The sequence below is a fragment of the Passer domesticus genome, chromosome 11 (genome assembly GCF_036417665.1).
Source record: "Passer domesticus isolate bPasDom1 chromosome 11, bPasDom1.hap1, whole genome shotgun sequence".
NCBI classification, from domain to species: domain Eukaryota; kingdom Metazoa; phylum Chordata; class Aves; order Passeriformes; family Passeridae; genus Passer; species Passer domesticus.
The window spans coordinates 28,483,728-28,502,238 of NC_087484.1; positions in this window are offsets into that span (position 1 = coordinate 28,483,728).

The following is an 18,511-nucleotide window of genomic DNA, read 5'->3' on the forward strand; positions in this document are numbered from 1 at the left end:
CAAACTGACATCAGGAACCTGGCCTGGTGACTATTGTTTCTCTGGGGAAAGGCCATGGTTCATGTCCTGGGCCGGGTGGCCCGGAGTGGCCGGCTGCCTGCTGACATTCCGCACGGATCAGGATATCTCCCAGACGCAAGGTGCCCCCAGAGGAAACTCTGGCTGGTTTGAGAGTGCCAAGTGCCTCCCTCAAACTGACATCAGGAACCTGGCCTGGTGACTTTTGTTTCTCTGCGGAAAGGCCATGGTTCATATCCTGGACCAGTTGGACCGGAGTGGCCGGCTGCCTGGTGAAATTCCGCACGGATCAGGATGCCGCCCAAATGCAAGGTTCCCCCAGAATCCCCTGCAATTGCTTTGACAGTGCCCAGTGCCTCCTGCAAATTGACATCAGGAACCGAGCCTAGTGACTTTTGTTTCTCTGGAGAAAGGCAATCGTTCCTCTCCAGGACTCGGTGGCCCAGAGTGGGCGGCTGCCTGCTGAAATTTCGCACGGATCAGGACCGCCCAGATGCAAGGGGCCCCCACAGGCAACTGTGGCTGGTTTGACAGTGCCAAGTGCCTCCTGCAAAATGACATCAGGAACCTGGCCTGGTGATTTTTGTTTCTCTGGGGAAAGGCCATGGTTCATGCCCAGCGCCAGGTGGCCCGGAGTGGCCGCCTGCCTGCAGAAATTCTGAACGGATCAGGATACCTCCCATACCGAAAGTACCACCACATGCAACTGTGGCTGGTTTGACAGTGCCAAGTGCCTCCTGCAAACTGACATCAGGAACCTGGCCTGGTGACTTTTGTTTCTCTGGGGATAGGCCATCATTCTTGTCCAGTGCCCGGTGGCCCGGAGTGGCTGGCTGCCTTCTGAAATTCCTCACGGTTGAGGATACCTCCCAGACGCAAGGTGCCCCCAGAGGAAACTGTGGCTGGTTTGAGAGTGCCAAGTGCCTCCTGCAAACTGACATCAGGAACCTGGCCTGGTGACTTTTGTTTCTCTGGGGAAAGGCCATGGTTCATATCCTGGACCAGTTAGACCGGAGTGGCCGGCTGCCTGCTGAAATTCCGAACGGATCAGGATGCCGCCGAAATGCAAGGGGCCCCCACAGGCCCCTGCGATTGGTTTGACAGTGCCCAGTGCCGCCTGCAAACTGACATCAGGAACCGGGCCTAGTGACTTTTGTTTCTCTGGAGAAAGGCAATCGTTCCTCTCCAGGACTCGGTGGCCCAGAGTGGCCGGCTGCCTGCTGAAATTTCGCACGGATCAGGACCACCCAGATGCAAGGGGCCCCCACAGGCAACTGTGGCTGGTTTGACAGTGCCAAGTGCCTCCTGCAAACTGACATCAGGAACCTGGCCGGGTGACTTTTGTTTCTCTGCGGAAAGGACAGGGTTCATGTCCTGGACCAGTTGGACCGGAGTGGCCGGCTGCCTGGTGAAATTCCTAACGGATCAGGATGCCGCCCAGATGCTAGGTGCCCCCACAGGCACCTGCGGTTGGTTGGACAGTGCCTAGTGCCTCCTGCAAATTGACATCAGGAACCGAGCCTAGTGACTTTTGTTTCTCTGGAGAAAGGCAATCGTTCCTCTCCAGGACTCGGTGGCCCAGAGTGGGCGGCTGCCTGCTGAAATTTCGCACGGATCAGGACCGCCCAGATGCAAGGGGCCCCCACAGGCAACTGTGGCTGGTTTGACAGTGCCAAGTGCCTCCTGCAAACTGACATCAGGAACCTGGCCTGGTGACTTTTGTTTCTCTGGGGATAGGCCATCATTCTTGTCCAGTGCCCGGTGGCCCGGAGTGGCTGGCTGCCTTCTGAAATTCCTCACGGTTGAGGATACCTCCCAGACGCAAGGTGCCCCCAGAGGAAACTGTGGCTGGTTTGAGAGTGCCAAGTGCCTCCTGCAAACTGACATCAGGAACCTGGCCTGGTGACTTTTGTTTCTCTGGGGAAAGGCCATGGTTCATATCCTGGACCAGCTGGACCGGAGTGGCCGGCTGCCTGCTGAAATTCCGAACGGATCAGGATGCCGCCGAAATGCAAGGTGCCCCCACAGGCCCCTGCGATTGGTTTGACAGTGCCCAGTGCCGCCTGCAAACTGACATCAGGAACCGAGCCTAGTGACTTTTGTTTCTCTGGAGAAAGGCAATCGTTCCTCTCCAGGACTCGGTGGCCCAGAGTGGCCGGCTGCCTGCTGAAATTTCGCACGGATCAGGACCACCCAGATGCAAGGGGCCCCCACAGGCAACTGTGGCTGGTTTGACAGTGCCAAGTGCCTCCTGCAAACTGACATCAGGAACCTGGCCGGGTGACTTTTGTTTCTCTGCGGAAAGGACAGGGTTCATGTCCTGGACCAGTTGGACCGGAGTGGCCGGCTGCCTGGTGAAATTCCTAACGGATCAGGATGCCGCCCAGATGCTAGGTGCCCCCACAGGCACCTGCGGTTGGTTGGACAGTGCCTAGTGCCTCCTGCAAACTGACATCAGGAACCTGGCCTGGTGAGTTTTGTTTCTCTGGGGAAAGGCCATGGTTCATGTCCAGGGCCTGGTGGCCCGCAATGGCCGGCTGCCTGCTGAAATTCCGCATGGGTCAAGATACCTCCCAGACGGAAAGTACCACCATAGGCAACTGTGGCTGGTTTGACAGTGGCTAGTGCCTCCTGCAAACTGACATCTGGAACCTGGCCTGGTGAGTTTTGTTTCTCTGGGGAAGGGCCATCATTTTTGGCCAGTGCCCAGTGGACCGGAGTGGCCGGCTGCCTGCTGAAATTCCGCACGGATAAGGATACCTCCCAGATGCAAGGTGCCCCCACTAAGCAACTGTGGCTGGTTTGACAGTGCCAAGTGCCTCCTGCAAACTGACATCAGGAACGTGGCCTGGTGACTTTTGTTTCTCTGGGGAATGGCCATCATATTTTTCCGGGGCCCGGTGTCCCGGAGTGGCTGGCTGCCTGCTGAAATTCCGCACGGATAAGGATACCTCCCAGATGAAAGGAGCCCCAAAAGGGAACTTTGGCTTGTTTGACAGTGCCTAGTGCCTCCTGCAAACTGACATCAGGAACCTGGCCTGGTGACTTTTGTTTCTCTGGGGAAAGGCCATAGATCATGCCCAGTGCCCGGTGGCCCGGAGTGGCCGGCTGCCTGCTGAAATTCCACACGGGTCACGATACCTCCCAGACCGAAAGTACCACCACAGGCAACTGTGGCTGGTTTGAGAGTGCCAAGTGCCTCCTGCAAACTGACATCAGGAACCTGGCCTGGTGAGTTTTGTTTCTCTGGGAAAGGGCCATCATTCTTGTCCGGGGCCCGCTGTCCCGGAGTGGCCGGCAGCCTGCTGAAATTCCTCACGGTTGAGGATACCTCCCAGATGCTGGGTGCTCCCACAGGCAACTGCGGCTGGTTTGAGAGTGCCAAGTGCCTCCTCCAAACTGACATCAGGAACCTGGCCTGGTGACTTTTGTTTCTCTGGGGAAAGGCCATGGTTCATATCCTGGACCAGTTGGACCGGAGTGGCCGGCTGCCTGCTGAAATTCCGCACGGATCAGGATGCCGCCCAAATGCAAGGTTCCCCCAGAATCCCCTACAATTGCTTTGACAGTGCCCAGTGCCTCCTGCAAATTGACATCAGGAACCGAGCCTAGTGACTTTTGTTTCTCTGGAGAAAGGCAATCGTTCCTCTCCAGGACTCGGTGGCCCAGAGTGGCCGGCTGCCTGCTGAAATTTCGCACGGATCAGGACCGCCCAGATGCAAGGGGCCCCCACAGGCAACTGTGGCTGGTTTGACAGTGCCAAGTGCCTCCTGCAAACTGACATCAGGAACCTGGCCTGGTGACTTTTGTTTCTCTGGGGATAGGCCATCATTCTTGTCCAGTGCCCGGTGGCCCGGAGTGGCTGGGTGCCTTCTGAAATTCCTCACGGTTGAGGATACCTCCCAGACGCAAGGTGCCCCCAGAGGAAACTGTGGCTGGTTTGAGAGTGCCAAGTGCCTCCTGCAAACTGACATCAGGAACCTGGCCTGGTGACTTTTGTTTCTCTGCGGAAAGGCCATGGTTCATATCCTGGACCAGCTGGACCGGAGTGGCCGGCTGCCTGCTGAAATTCCGAACGGATCAGGATGCCGCCGAAATGCAAGGTGCCCCCACAGGCCCCTGCGATTGGTTTGACAGTGCCCAGTGCCGCCTGCAAACTGACATCAGGAACCGAGCCTAGTGACTTTTGTTTCTCTGGAGAAAGGCAATCGTTCCTCTCCAGGACTCGGTGGCCCAGAGTGGCCGGCTGCCTGCTGAAATTTCGCACGGATCAGGACCGCCCAGATGCAAGGGGCCCCCACAGGCAACTGTGGCTGGTTTGACAGTGCCAAGTGCCTCCTGCAAACTGACATCAGGAACCTGGCCGGGTGACTTTTGTTTCTCTGCGGAAAGGACAGGGTTCATGTCCTGGACCAGTTGGACCGGAGTGGCCGGCTGCCTGCTGAAATTCCGCACGGATCAGGATGCCGCCCAGATGCTAGGTGCCCCCACAGGCACCTGCGGTTGGTTGGACAGTGCCTAGTGCCTCCTGCAAACTGACATCAGGAACCTGGCCTGGTGACTTTTGTTTCTCAGGGGAAAGGCCATGGTTCATATCCTGGACCAGTTGGACCAGAGAGGCCGGCTGCCTGCTGAAATTCCGAACGAATCAGGATACCTCCCAGATGCAAGTGCCCCCACAGGCACCTGTGGCTGGTTTGACAGTGCCAAGTCCCTCCTGCAAATTGACATCAGGAACCGGGCCTAGTGACTTTTGTTTCTCTGGGGAAAGGCCATAGATGATGTCCAGTGCCCGGTGGCCCGGAGTGGCCGGCTGCATGCTGAAATTCCGCACGGATCAGGACCGCCCATATGCAAGGTGCCCCCACAGGAAATTGTGGCTGGTTTGACAGTGCCTAGTGCCTCCTGCAAACTGACATCAGGAACCTGGCCTGGTGACTTTTGTTTCTCAGGGGAAAGGCCATGGTTCATAACCTGGACCAGCTGGACCAGAGAGGCCGGCTGCCTGCAGAAATTCCGAACGAATCAGGATACCTCCCAGATGCAAATGCCGCCACAGGCACCTGCGATTTGTTTGACAGTGCCAAGTGCCTCCTGCAAATTGACATCAGGAACCGGGCCTAGTGACTTTTGTTTCTCTGGGGTAAGGCCATAGATGATGTCCAGTGCCCGGTGGCCCGGAGTGGCCGGCTGCATGCTGAAATGCTGAACCGATCGGGATAGGTCCCGGATGCAATGTGCCCACACAGGCAACTGTGGCTGGTTTGACAGTGCCAAGTGCCTCCGGCAAACTGACATTGGGAACCTGGCCTGGTGTCTTTTGTTTCTCTGGGGAAAGGCCATAGATCTTGTACAGTGCCCGGTGGCCAGGAGTGGCCGGCTGCCTGCTGAAATTCCGCACGGATCAGGATACCTCCCAGACCGAAAGTACCACCACAAGCAACTGTGGCTGGTTTGACAGTGCCTAGTGCCTCCTGCAAACTGACATGAGGAACCTGGCCTGGTGACTTTTGTTTCTCTGGGGAAAGCCCATCGTTCGTGTCCAGGACCCGGTAGCCCGTAGTGGCCTTCTGCCTGCTGAAATTCCGCACGGATCAGGACCGCCCATATGCAAGGTGCCCCCACTAGTCAACTGTGGCTGGTTTGACAGTGCCAAGTGCCTCCTGCAAGCTGACATCAGGAACCTGGCCTGGTGAGTTTTGTTTCTCTGGGGAAAGGCCATAGATCATGCCCAGTGCCCGGTGGCCCGGAGTGGCCGGCTGCCTGCTGAAATTCCACACGGGTCACGATACCTCCCAGACCGAAAGTACCACCACAGGCAACTGTGGCTGGTTTGAGAGTGCCAAGTGCCTCCTGCAAACTGACATCAGGAACCTGGCCTGGTGAGTTTTGTTTCTCTGGGGAAAGGCCATGGTTCATGTCCAGGGCCTGGTGGCCGGCAATGGCCGGCTGCCTGCTGAAATTCCGCATGGGTCAAGATACCTCCCAGACCGAAAGTACCACCATAGGCAACTGTGGCTGGTTTGACAGTGGCTAGTGCCTCCTGCAAACTGACATCTGGAACCTGGCCTGGTGAGTTTTGTTTCTCTGGGGAAGGGCCATCATTTTTGGCCAGTGCCCAGTGGACCGGAGTGGCCGGCTGCCTGCTGAAATTCCGCACGGATAAGGATACCTCCCAGATGCAAGGTGCCCCCACTAGGCAACTGTGGCTGGTTTGACAGTGCCAAGTGCCTCCTGCAAACTGACATCAGGAACGTGGCCTGGTGACTTTTGTTTCTCTGGGGAATGGCCATCATATTTTTCCGGGGCCCGGTGTCCCGGAGTGGCTGGCTGCCTGCTGAAATTCCGCACGGATAAGGATACCTCCCAGATGAAAGGAGCCCCAAAAGGGAACTTTGGCTTGTTTGACAGTGCCTAGTGCCTCCTGCAAACTGACATCAGGAACCTGGCCTGGTGACTTTTGTTTCTCTGGGGAAAGGCCATAGATCATGCCCAGTGCCCGGTGGCCCGGAGTGGCCGGCTGCCTGCTGAAATTCCACACGGGTCACGATACCTCCCAGACCGAAAGTACCACCACAGGCAACTGTGGCTGGTTTGAGAGTGCCAAGTGCCTCCTGCAAACTGACATCAGGAACCTGGCCTGGTGAGTTTTGTTTCTCTGGGAAAGGGCCATCATTCTTGTCCGGGGCCCGCTGTCCCGGAGTGGCCGGCAGCCTGCTGAAATTCCTCACGGTTGAGGATACCTCCCAGATGCTGGGTGCTCCCACAGGCAACTGCGGCTGGTTTGAGAGTGCCAAGTGCCTCCTCCAAACTGACATCAGGAACCTGGCCTGGTGACTTTTGTTTCTCTGGGGAAAGGCCATGGTTCATATCCTGGACCAGTTGGACCGGAGTGGCCGGCTGCCTGCTGAAATTCCGCACGGATCAGGATGCCGCCCAAATGCAAGGTTCCCCCAGAATCCCCTACAATTGCTTTGACAGTGCCCAGTGCCTCCTGCAAATTGACATCAGGAACCGAGCCTAGTGACTTTTGTTTCTCTGGAGAAAGGCAATCGTTCCTCTCCAGGACTCGGTGGCCCAGAGTGGCCGGCTGCCTGCTGAAATTTCGCACGGATCAGGACCGCCCAGATGCAAGGGGCCCCCACAGGCAACTGTAGCTGGTTTGACAGTGCCAAGTGCCTCCTGCAAACTGACATCAGGAACCTGGCCTGGTGACTTTTGTTTCTCTGGGGATAGGCCATCATTCTTGTCCAGTGCCCGGTGGCCCGGAGTGGCTGGCTGCCTTCTGAAATTCCTCACGGTTGAGGATACCTCCCAGACGCAAGGTGCCCCCAGAGGAAACTGTGGCTGGTTTGAGAGTGCCAAGTGCCTCCTGCAAACTGACATCAGGAACCTGGCCTGGTGACTTTTGTTTCTCTGGGGAAAGGCCATGGTTCATATCCTGGACCAGTTAGACCGGAGTGGCCGGCTGCCTGCTGAAATTCCGAACGGATCAGGATGCCGCCGAAATGCAAGGGGCCCCCACAGGCCCCTGCGATTGGTTTGACAGTGCCCAGTGCCGCCTGCAAACTGACATCAGGAACCGGGCCTAGTGACTTTTGTTTCTCTGGAGAAAGGCAATCGTTCCTCTCCAGGACTCGGTGGCCCAGAGTGGCCGGCTGCCTGCTGAAATTTCGCACGGATCAGGACCACCCAGATGCAAGGGGCCCCCACAGGCAACTGTGGCTGGTTTGACAGTGCCAAGTGCCTCCTGCAAACTGACATCAGGAACCTGGCCGGGTGACTTTTGTTTCTCTGCGGAAAGGACAGGGTTCATGTCCTGGACCAGTTGGACCGGAGTGGCCGGCTGCCTGGTGAAATTCCTAACGGATCAGGATGCCGCCCAGATGCTAGGTGCCCCCACAGGCACCTGCGGTTGGTTGGACAGTGCCTAGTGCCTCCTGCAAATTGACATCAGGAACCGAGCCTAGTGACTTTTGTTTCTCTGGAGAAAGGCAATCGTTCCTCTCCAGGACTCGGTGGCCCAGAGTGGGCGGCTGCCTGCTGAAATTTCGCACGGATCAGGACCGCCCAGATGCAAGGGGCCCCCACAGGCAACTGTGGCTGGTTTGACAGTGCCAAGTGCCTCCTGCAAACTGACATCAGGAACCTGGCCTGGTGACTTTTGTTTCTCTGGGGATAGGCCATCATTCTTGTCCAGTGCCCGGTGGCCCGGAGTGGCTGGCTGCCTTCTGAAATTCCTCACGGTTGAGGATACCTCCCAGACGCAAGGTGCCCCCAGAGGAAACTGTGGCTGGTTTGAGAGTGCCAAGTGCCTCCTGCAAACTGACATCAGGAACCTGGCCTGGTGACTTTTGTTTCTCTGGGGAAAGGCCATGGTTCATATCCTGGACCAGCTGGACCGGAGTGGCCGGCTGCCTGCTGAAATTCCGAACGGATCAGGATGCCGCCGAAATGCAAGGTGCCCCCACAGGCCCCTGCGATTGGTTTGACAGTGCCCAGTGCCGCCTGCAAACTGACATCAGGAACCGAGCCTAGTGACTTTTGTTTCTCTGGAGAAAGGCAATCGTTCCTCTCCAGGACTCGGTGGCCCAGAGTGGCCGGCTGCCTGCTGAAATTTCGCACGGATCAGGACCACCCAGATGCAAGGGGCCCCCACAGGCAACTGTGGCTGGTTTGACAGTGCCAAGTGCCTCCTGCAAACTGACATCAGGAACCTGGCCGGGTGACTTTTGTTTCTCTGCGGAAAGGACAGGGTTCATGTCCTGGACCAGTTGGACCGGAGTGGCCGGCTGCCTGGTGAAATTCCTAACGGATCAGGATGCCGCCCAGATGCTAGGTGCCCCCACAGGCACCTGCGGTTGGTTGGACAGTGCCTAGTGCCTCCTGCAAACTGACATCAGGAACCTGGCCTGGTGAGTTTTGTTTCTCTGGGGAAAGGCCATGGTTCATGTCCAGGGCCTGGTGGCCCGCAATGGCCGGCTGCCTGCTGAAATTCCGCATGGGTCAAGATACCTCCCAGACCGAAAGTACCACCATAGGCAACTGTGGCTGGTTTGACAGTGGCTAGTGCCTCCTGCAAACTGACATCTGGAACCTGGCCTGGTGAGTTTTGTTTCTCTGGGGAAGGGCCATCATTTTTGGCCAGTGCCCAGTGGACCGGAGTGGCCGGCTGCCTGCTGAAATTCCGCACGGATAAGGATACCTCCCAGATGCAAGGTGCCCCCACTAGGCAACTGTGGCTGGTTTGACAGTGCCAAGTGCCTCCTGCAAACTGACATCAGGAACGTGGCCTGGTGACTTTTGTTTCTCTGGGGAATGGCCATCATATTTTTCCGGGGCCCGGTGTCCCGGAGTGGCTGGCTGCCTGCTGAAATTCCGCACGGATAAGGATACCTCCCAGATGAAAGGAGCCCCAAAAGGGAACTTTGGCTTGTTTGACAGTGCCTAGTGCCTCCTGCAAACTGACATCAGGAACCTGGCCTGGTGACTTTTGTTTCTCTGGGGAAAGGCCATAGATCATGCCCAGTGCCCGGTGGCCCGGAGTGGCCGGCTGCCTGCTGAAATTCCACACGGGTCACGATACCTCCCAGACCGAAAGTACCACCACAGGCAACTGTGGCTGGTTTGAGAGTGCCAAGTGCCTCCTGCAAACTGACATCAGGAACCTGGCCTGGTGAGTTTTGTTTCTCTGGGAAAGGGCCATCATTCTTGTCCGGGGCCCGCTGTCCCGGAGTGGCCGGCAGCCTGCTGAAATTCCTCACGGTTGAGGATACCTCCCAGATGCTGGGTGCTCCCACAGGCAACTGCGGCTGGTTTGAGAGTGCCAAGTGCCTCCTCCAAACTGACATCAGGAACCTGGCCTGGTGACTTTTGTTTCTCTGGGGAAAGGCCATGGTTCATATCCTGGACCAGTTGGACCGGAGTGGCCGGCTGCCTGCTGAAATTCCGCACGGATCAGGATGCCGCCCAAATGCAAGGTTCCCCCAGAATCCCCTACAATTGCTTTGACAGTGCCCAGTGCCTCCTGCAAATTGACATCAGGAACCGAGCCTAGTGACTTTTGTTTCTCTGGAGAAAGGCAATCGTTCCTCTCCAGGACTCGGTGGCCCAGAGTGGCCGGCTGCCTGCTGAAATTTCGCACGGATCAGGACCGCCCAGATGCAAGGGGCCCCCACAGGCAACTGTGGCTGGTTTGACAGTGCCAAGTGCCTCCTGCAAACTGACATCAGGAACCTGGCCTGGTGACTTTTGTTTCTCTGGGGATAGGCCATCATTCTTGTCCAGTGCCCGGTGGCCCGGAGTGGCTGGGTGCCTTCTGAAATTCCTCACGGTTGAGGATACCTCCCAGACGCAAGGTGCCCCCAGAGGAAACTGTGGCTGGTTTGAGAGTGCCAAGTGCCTCCTGCAAACTGACATCAGGAACCTGGCCTGGTGACTTTTGTTTCTCTGCGGAAAGGCCATGGTTCATATCCTGGACCAGCTGGACCGGAGTGGCCGGCTGCCTGCTGAAATTCCGAACGGATCAGGATGCCGCCGAAATGCAAGGTGCCCCCACAGGCCCCTGCGATTGGTTTGACAGTGCCCAGTGCCGCCTGCAAACTGACATCAGGAACCGAGCCTAGTGACTTTTGTTTCTCTGGAGAAAGGCAATCGTTCCTCTCCAGGACTCGGTGGCCCAGAGTGGCCGGCTGCCTGCTGAAATTTCGCACGGATCAGGACCGCCCAGATGCAAGGGGCCCCCACAGGCAACTGTGGCTGGTTTGACAGTGCCAAGTGCCTCCTGCAAACTGACATCAGGAACCTGGCCGGGTGACTTTTGTTTCTCTGCGGAAAGGACAGGGTTCATGTCCTGGACCAGTTGGACCGGAGTGGCCGGCTGCCTGCTGAAATTCCGCACGGATCAGGATGCCGCCCAGATGCTAGGTGCCCCCACAGGCACCTGCGGTTGGTTGGACAGTGCCTAGTGCCTCCTGCAAACTGACATCAGGAACCTGGCCTGGTGACTTTTGTTTCTCAGGGGAAAGGCCATGGTTCATATCCTGGACCAGTTGGACCAGAGAGGCCGGCTGCCTGCTGAAATTCCGAACGAATCAGGATACCTCCCAGATGCAAGTGCCCCCACAGGCACCTGTGGCTGGTTTGACAGTGCCAAGTCCCTCCTGCAAATTGACATCAGGAACCGGGCCTAGTGACTTTTGTTTCTCTGGGGAAAGGCCATAGATGATGTCCAGTGCCCGGTGGCCCGGAGTGGCCGGCTGCATGCTGAAATTCCGCACGGATCAGGACCGCCCATATGCAAGGTGCCCCCACAGGAAATTGTGGCTGGTTTGACAGTGCCTAGTGCCTCCTGCAAACTGACATCAGGAACCTGGCCTGGTGACTTTTGTTTCTCAGGGGAAAGGCCATGGTTCATAACCTGGACCAGCTGGACCAGAGAGGCCGGCTGCCTGCAGAAATTCCGAACGAATCAGGATACCTCCCAGATGCAAATGCCGCCACAGGCACCTGCGATTTGTTTGACAGTGCCAAGTGCCTCCTGCAAATTGACATCAGGAACCGGGCCTAGTGACTTTTGTTTCTCTGGGGTAAGGCCATAGATGATGTCCAGTGCCCGGTGGCCCGGAGTGGCCGGCTGCATGCTGAAATGCTGAACCGATCGGGATAGGTCCCGGATGCAATGTGCCCACACAGGCAACTGTGGCTGGTTTGACAGTGCCAAGTGCCTCCGGCAAACTGACATTGGGAACCTGGCCTGGTGTCTTTTGTTTCTCTGGGGAAAGGCCATAGATCTTGTACAGTGCCCGGTGGCCAGGAGTGGCCGGCTGCCTGCTGAAATTCCGCACGGATCAGGATACCTCCCAGACCGAAAGTACCACCACAAGCAACTGTGGCTGGTTTGACAGTGCCTAGTGCCTCCTGCAAACTGACATGAGGAACCTGGCCTGGTGACTTTTGTTTCTCTGGGGAAAGCCCATCGTTCGTGTCCAGGACCCGGTAGCCCGTAGTGGCCTTCTGCCTGCTGAAATTCCGCACGGATCAGGACCGCCCATATGCAAGGTGCCCCCACTAGTCAACTGTGGCTGGTTTGACAGTGCCAAGTGCCTCCTGCAAGCTGACATCAGGAACCTGGCCTGGTGAGTTTTGTTTCTCTGGGGAAAGGCCATAGATCATGCCCAGTGCCCGGTGGCCCGGAGTGGCCGGCTGCCTGCTGAAATTCCACACGGGTCACGATACCTCCCAGACCGAAAGTACCACCACAGGCAACTGTGGCTGGTTTGAGAGTGCCAAGTGCCTCCTGCAAACTGACATCAGGAACCTGGCCTGGTGAGTTTTGTTTCTCTGGGGAAAGGCCATGGTTCATGTCCAGGGCCTGGTGGCCGGCAATGGCCGGCTGCCTGCTGAAATTCCGCATGGGTCAAGATACCTCCCAGACCGAAAGTACCACCATAGGCAACTGTGGCTGGTTTGACAGTGGCTAGTGCCTCCTGCAAACTGACATCTGGAACCTGGCCTGGTGAGTTTTGTTTCTCTGGGGAAGGGCCATCATTTTTGGCCAGTGCCCAGTGGACCGGAGTGGCCGGCTGCCTGCTGAAATTCCGCACGGATAAGGATACCTCCCAGATGCAAGGTGCCCCCACTAGGCAACTGTGGCTGGTTTGACACTGCCAAGTGCCTCCTGCAAACTGACATCAGGAACGTGGCCTGGTGACTTTTGTTTCTCTGGGGAATGGCCATCATATTTTTCCGGGGCCCGGTGTCCCGGAGTGGCTGGCTGCCTGCTGAAATTCCGCACGGATAAGGATACCTCCCAGATGAAAGGAGCCCCAAAAGGGAACTTTGGCTTGTTTGACAGTGCCTAGTGCCTCCTGCAAACTGACATCAGGAACCTGGCCTGGTGACTTTTGTTTCTCTGGGGAAAGGCCATAGATCATGCCCAGTGCCCGGTGGCCCGGAGTGGCCGGCTGCCTGCTGAAATTCCACACGGGTCACGATACCTCCCAGACCGAAAGTACCACCACAGGCAACTGTGGCTGGTTTGAGAGTGCCAAGTGCCTCCTGCAAACTGACATCAGGAACCTGGCCTGGTGAGTTTTGTTTCTCTGGGAAAGGGCCATCATTCTTGTCCGGGGCCCGCTGTCCCGGAGTGGCCGGCAGCCTGCTGAAATTCCTCACGGTTGAGGATACCTCCCAGATGCTGGGTGCTCCCACAGGCAACTGCGGCTGGTTTGAGAGTGCCAAGTGCCTCCTCCAAACTGACATCAGGAACCTGGCCTGGTGACTTTTGTTTCTCTGGGGAAAGGCCATGGTTCATATCCTGGACCAGTTGGACCGGAGTGGCCGGCTGCCTGCTGAAATTCCGCACGGATCAGGATGCCGCCCAAATGCAAGGTTCCCCCAGAATCCCCTACAATTGCTTTGACAGTGCCCAGTGCCTCCTGCAAATTGACATCAGGAACCGAGCCTAGTGACTTTTGTTTCTCTGGAGAAAGGCAATCGTTCCTCTCCAGGACTCGGTGGCCCAGAGTGGCCGGCTGCCTGCTGAAATTTCGCACGGATCAGGACCGCCCAGATGCAAGGGGCCCCCACAGGCAACTGTAGCTGGTTTGACAGTGCCAAGTGCCTCCTGCAAACTGACATCAGGAACCTGGCCTGGTGACTTTTGTTTCTCTGGGGATAGGCCATCATTCTTGTCCAGTGCCCGGTGGCCCGGAGTGGCTGGCTGCCTTCTGAAATTCCTCACGGTTGAGGATACCTCCCAGACGCAAGGTGCCCCCAGAGGAAACTGTGGCTGGTTTGAGAGTGCCAAGTGCCTCCTGCAAACTGACATCAGGAACCTGGCCTGGTGACTTTTGTTTCTCTGCGGAAAGGCCATGGTTCATATCCTGGACCAGCTGGACCGGAGTGGCCGGCTGCCTGCTGAAATTCCGAACGGATCAGGATGCCGCCGAAATGCAAGGTGCCCCCACAGGCCCCTGCGATTGGTTTGACAGTGCCCAGTGCCGCCTGCAAACTGACATCAGGAACCGAGCCTAGTGACTTTTGTTTCTCTGGAGAAAGGCAATCGTTCCTCTCCAGGACTCGGTGGCCCAGAGTGGCCGGCTGCCTGCTGAAATTTCGCACGGATCAGGACCGCCCAGATGCAAGGGGCCCCCACAGGCAACTGTGGCTGGTTTGACAGTGCCAAGTGCCTCCTGCAAACTGACATCAGGAACCTGGCCGGGTGACTTTTGTTTCTCTGCGGAAAGGACAGGGTTCATGTCCTGGACCAGTTGGACCGGAGTGGCCGGCTGCCTGCTGAAATTCCGCACGGATCAGGATGCCGCCCAGATGCTAGGTGCCCCCACAGGCACCTGCGGTTGGTTGGACAGTGCCTAGTGCCTCCTGCAAACTGACATCAGGAACCTGGCCTGGTGACTTTTGTTTCTCAGGGGAAAGGCCATGGTTCATATCCTGGACCAGTTGGACCAGAGAGGCCGGCTGCCTGCTGAAATTCCGAACGAATCAGGATACCTCCCAGATGCAAGTGCCCCCACAGGCACCTGTGGCTGGTTTGACAGTGCCAAGTCCCTCCTGCAAATTGACATCAGGAACCGGGCCTAGTGACTTTTGTTTCTCTGGGGAAAGGCCATAGATGATGTCCAGTGCCCGGTGGCCCGGAGTGGCCGGCTGCATGCTGAAATTCCGCACGGATCAGGACCGCCCATATGCAAGGTGCCCCCACAGGAAATTGTGGCTGGTTTGACAGTGCCTAGTGCCTCCTGCAAACTGACATCAGGAACCTGGCCTGGTGACTTTTGTTTCTCAGGGGAAAGGCCATGGTTCATAACCTGGACCAGCTGGACCAGAGAGGCCGGCTGCCTGCTGAAATTCCGAACGAATCAGGATACCTCCCAGATGCAAATGCCGCCACAGGCACCTGCGATTTGTTTGACAGTGCCAAGTGCCTCCTGCAAATTGACATCAGGAACCGGGCCTAGTGACTTTTGTTTCTCTGGGGTAAGGCCATAGATGATGTCCAGTGCCCGGTGGCCCGGAGTGGCCGGCTGCATGCTGAAATGCTGAACCGATCGGGATAGGTCCCGGATGCAATGTGCCCACACAGGCAACTGTGGCTGGTTTGACAGTGCCAAGTGCCTCCGGCAAACTGACATTGGGAACCTGGCCTGGTGTCTTTTGTTTCTCTGGGGAAAGGCCATAGATCTTGTACAGTGCCCGGTGGCCAGGAGTGGCCGGCTGCCTGCTGAAATTCCGCACGGATCAGGATACCTCCCAGACCGAAAGTACCACCACAAGCAACTGTGGCTGGTTTGACAGTGCCTAGTGCCTCCTGCAAACTGACATCAGGAACCTGGCCTGGTGACTTTTGTTTCTCTGGGGAAAGCCCATCGTTCGTGTCCAGGACCCGGTAGCCCGTAGTGGCCTTCTGCCTGCTGAAATTCCGCACGGATCAGGACCGCCCATATGCAAGGTGCCCCCACTAGTCAACTGTGGCTGGTTTGACAGTGCCAAGTGCCTCCTGCAAGCTGACATCAGGAACCTGGCCTGGTGAGTTTTGTTTCTCTGGGGAAAGGCCATAGATCATGCCCAGTGCCCGGTGGCCCGGAGTGGCCGGCTGCCTGCTGAAATTCCACACGGGTCACGATACCTCCCAGACCGAAAGTACCACCACAGGCAACTGTGGCTGGTTTGAGAGTGCCAAGTGCCTCCTGCAAACTGACATCAGGAACCTGGCCTGGTGAGTTTTGTTTCTCTGGGGAAAGGCCATGGTTCATGTCCAGGGCCTGGTGGCCGGCAATGGCCGGCTGCCTGCTGAAATTCCGCATGGGTCAAGATACCTCCCAGACCGAAAGTACCACCATAGGCAACTGTGGCTGGTTTGACAGTGGCTAGTGCCTCCTGCAAACTGACATCTGGAACCTGGCCTGGTGAGTTTTGTTTCTCTGGGGAAGGGCCATCATTTTTGGCCAGTGCCCAGTGGACCGGAGTGGCCGGCTGCCTGCTGAAATTCCGCACGGATAAGGATACCTCCCAGATGCAAGGTGCCCCCACTAGGCAACTGTGGCTGGTTTGACACTGCCAAGTGCCTCCTGCAAACTGACATCAGGAACGTGGCCTGGTGACTTTTGTTTCTCTGGGGAATGGCCATCATATTTTTCCGGGGCCCGGTGTCCCGGAGTGGCTGGCTGCCTGCTGAAATTCCGCACGGATAAGGATACCTCCCAGATGAAAGGAGCCCCAAAAGGGAACTTTGGCTTGTTTGACAGTGCCTAGTGCCTCCTGCAAACTGACATCAGGAACCTGGCCTGGTGACTTTTGTTTCTCTGGGGAAAGGCCATAGATCATGCCCAGTGCCCGGTGGCCCGGAGTGGCCGGCTGCCTGCTGAAATTCCACACGGGTCACGATACCTCCCAGACCGAAAGTACCACCACAGGCAACTGTGGCTGGTTTGAGAGTGCCAAGTGCCTCCTGCAAACTGACATCAGGAACCTGGCCTGGTGAGTTTTGTTTCTCTGGGAAAGGGCCATCATTCTTGTCCGGGGCCCGCTGTCCCGGAGTGGCCGGCAGCCTGCTGAAATTCCTCACGGTTGAGGATACCTCCCAGATGCTGGGTGCTCCCACAGGCAACTGCGGCTGGTTTGAGAGTGCCAAGTGCCTCCTCCAAACTGACATCAGGAACCTGGCCTGGTGACTTTTGTTTCTCTGGGGAAAGGCCATGGTTCATATCCTGGACCAGTTGGACCGGAGTGGCCGGCTGCCTGCTGAAATTCCGCACGGATCAGGATGCCGCCCAAATGCAAGGTTCCCCCAGAATCCCCTACAATTGCTTTGACAGTGCCCAGTGCCTCCTGCAAATTGACATCAGGAACCGAGCCTAGTGACTTTTGTTTCTCTGGAGAAAGGCAATCGTTCCTCTCCAGGACTCGGTGGCCCAGAGTGGCCGGCTGCCTGCTGAAATTTCGCACGGATCAGGACCGCCCAGATGCAAGGGGCCCCCACAGGCAACTGTGGCTGGTTTGACAGTGCCAAGTGCCTCCTGCAAACTGACATCAGGAACCTGGCCTGGTGACTTTTGTTTCTCTGGGGATAGGCCATCATTCTTGTCCAGTGCCCGGTGGCCCGGAGTGGCTGGCTGCCTTCTGAAATTCCTCACGGTTGAGGATACCTCCCAGACGCAAGGTGCCCCCAGAGGAAACTGTGGCTGGTTTGAGAGTGCCAAGTGCCTCCTGCAAACTGACATCAGGAACCTGGCCTGGTGACTTTTGTTTCTCTGCGGAAAGGCCATGGTTCATATCCTGGACCAGCTGGACCGGAGTGGCCGGCTGCCTGCTGAAATTCCGAACGGATCAGGATGCCGCCGAAATGCAAGGTGCCCCCACAGGCCCCTGCGATTGGTTTGACAGTGCCAAGTGCCGCCTGCAAACTGACATCAGGAACCGAGCCTAGTGACTTTTGTTTCTCTGGAGAAAGGCAATCGTTCCTCTCCAGGACTCGGTGGCCCAGAGTGGCCGGCTGCCTGCTGAAATTTCGCACGGATCAGGACCGCCCAGATGCAAGGGGCCCCCACAGGCAACTGTGGCTGGTTTGACAGTGCCAAGTGCCTCCTGCAAACTGACATCAGGAACCTGGCCGGGTGACTTTTGTTTCTCTGCGGAAAGGACAGGGTTCATGTCCTGGACCAGTTGGACCGGAGTGGCCGGCTGCCTGCTGAAATTCCGCACGGATCAGGATGCCGCCCAGATGCTAGGTGCCCCCACAGGCACCTGCGGTTGGTTGGACAGTGCCTAGTGCCTCCTGCAAACTGACATCAGGAACCTGGCCTGGTGACTTTTGTTTCTCAGGGGAAAGGCCATGGTTCATATCCTGGACCAGTTGGACCAGAGAGGCCGGCTGCCTGCTGAAATTCCGAACGAATCAGGATACCTCCCAGATGCAAGTGCCCCCACAGGCACCTGTGGCTGGTTTGACAGTGCCAAGTCCCTCCTGCAAATTGACATCAGGAACCGGGCCTAGTGACTTTTGTTTCTCTGGGGAAAGGCCATAGATGATGTCCAGTGCCCGGTGGCCCGGAGTGGCCGGCTGCATGCTGAAATTCCGCACGGATCAGGACCGCCCATATGCAAGGTGCCCCCACAGGAAATTGTGGCTGGTTTGACAGTGCCTAGTGCCTCCTGCAAACTGACATCAGGAACCTGGCCTGGTGACTTTTGTTTCTCAGGGGAAAGGCCATGGTTCATAACCTGGACCAGCTGGACCAGAGAGGCCGGCTGCCTGCTGAAATTCCGAACGAATCAGGATACCTCCCAGATGCAAATGCCACCACAGGCACCTGCGATTTGTTTGACAGTGCCAAGTGCCTCCTGCAAATTGACATCAGGAACCGGGCCTAGTGACTTTTGTTTCTCTGGGGTAAGGCCATAGATGATGTCCAGTGCCCGGTGGCCCGGAGTGGCCGGCTGCATGCTGAAATGCTGAACCGATCGGGATAGG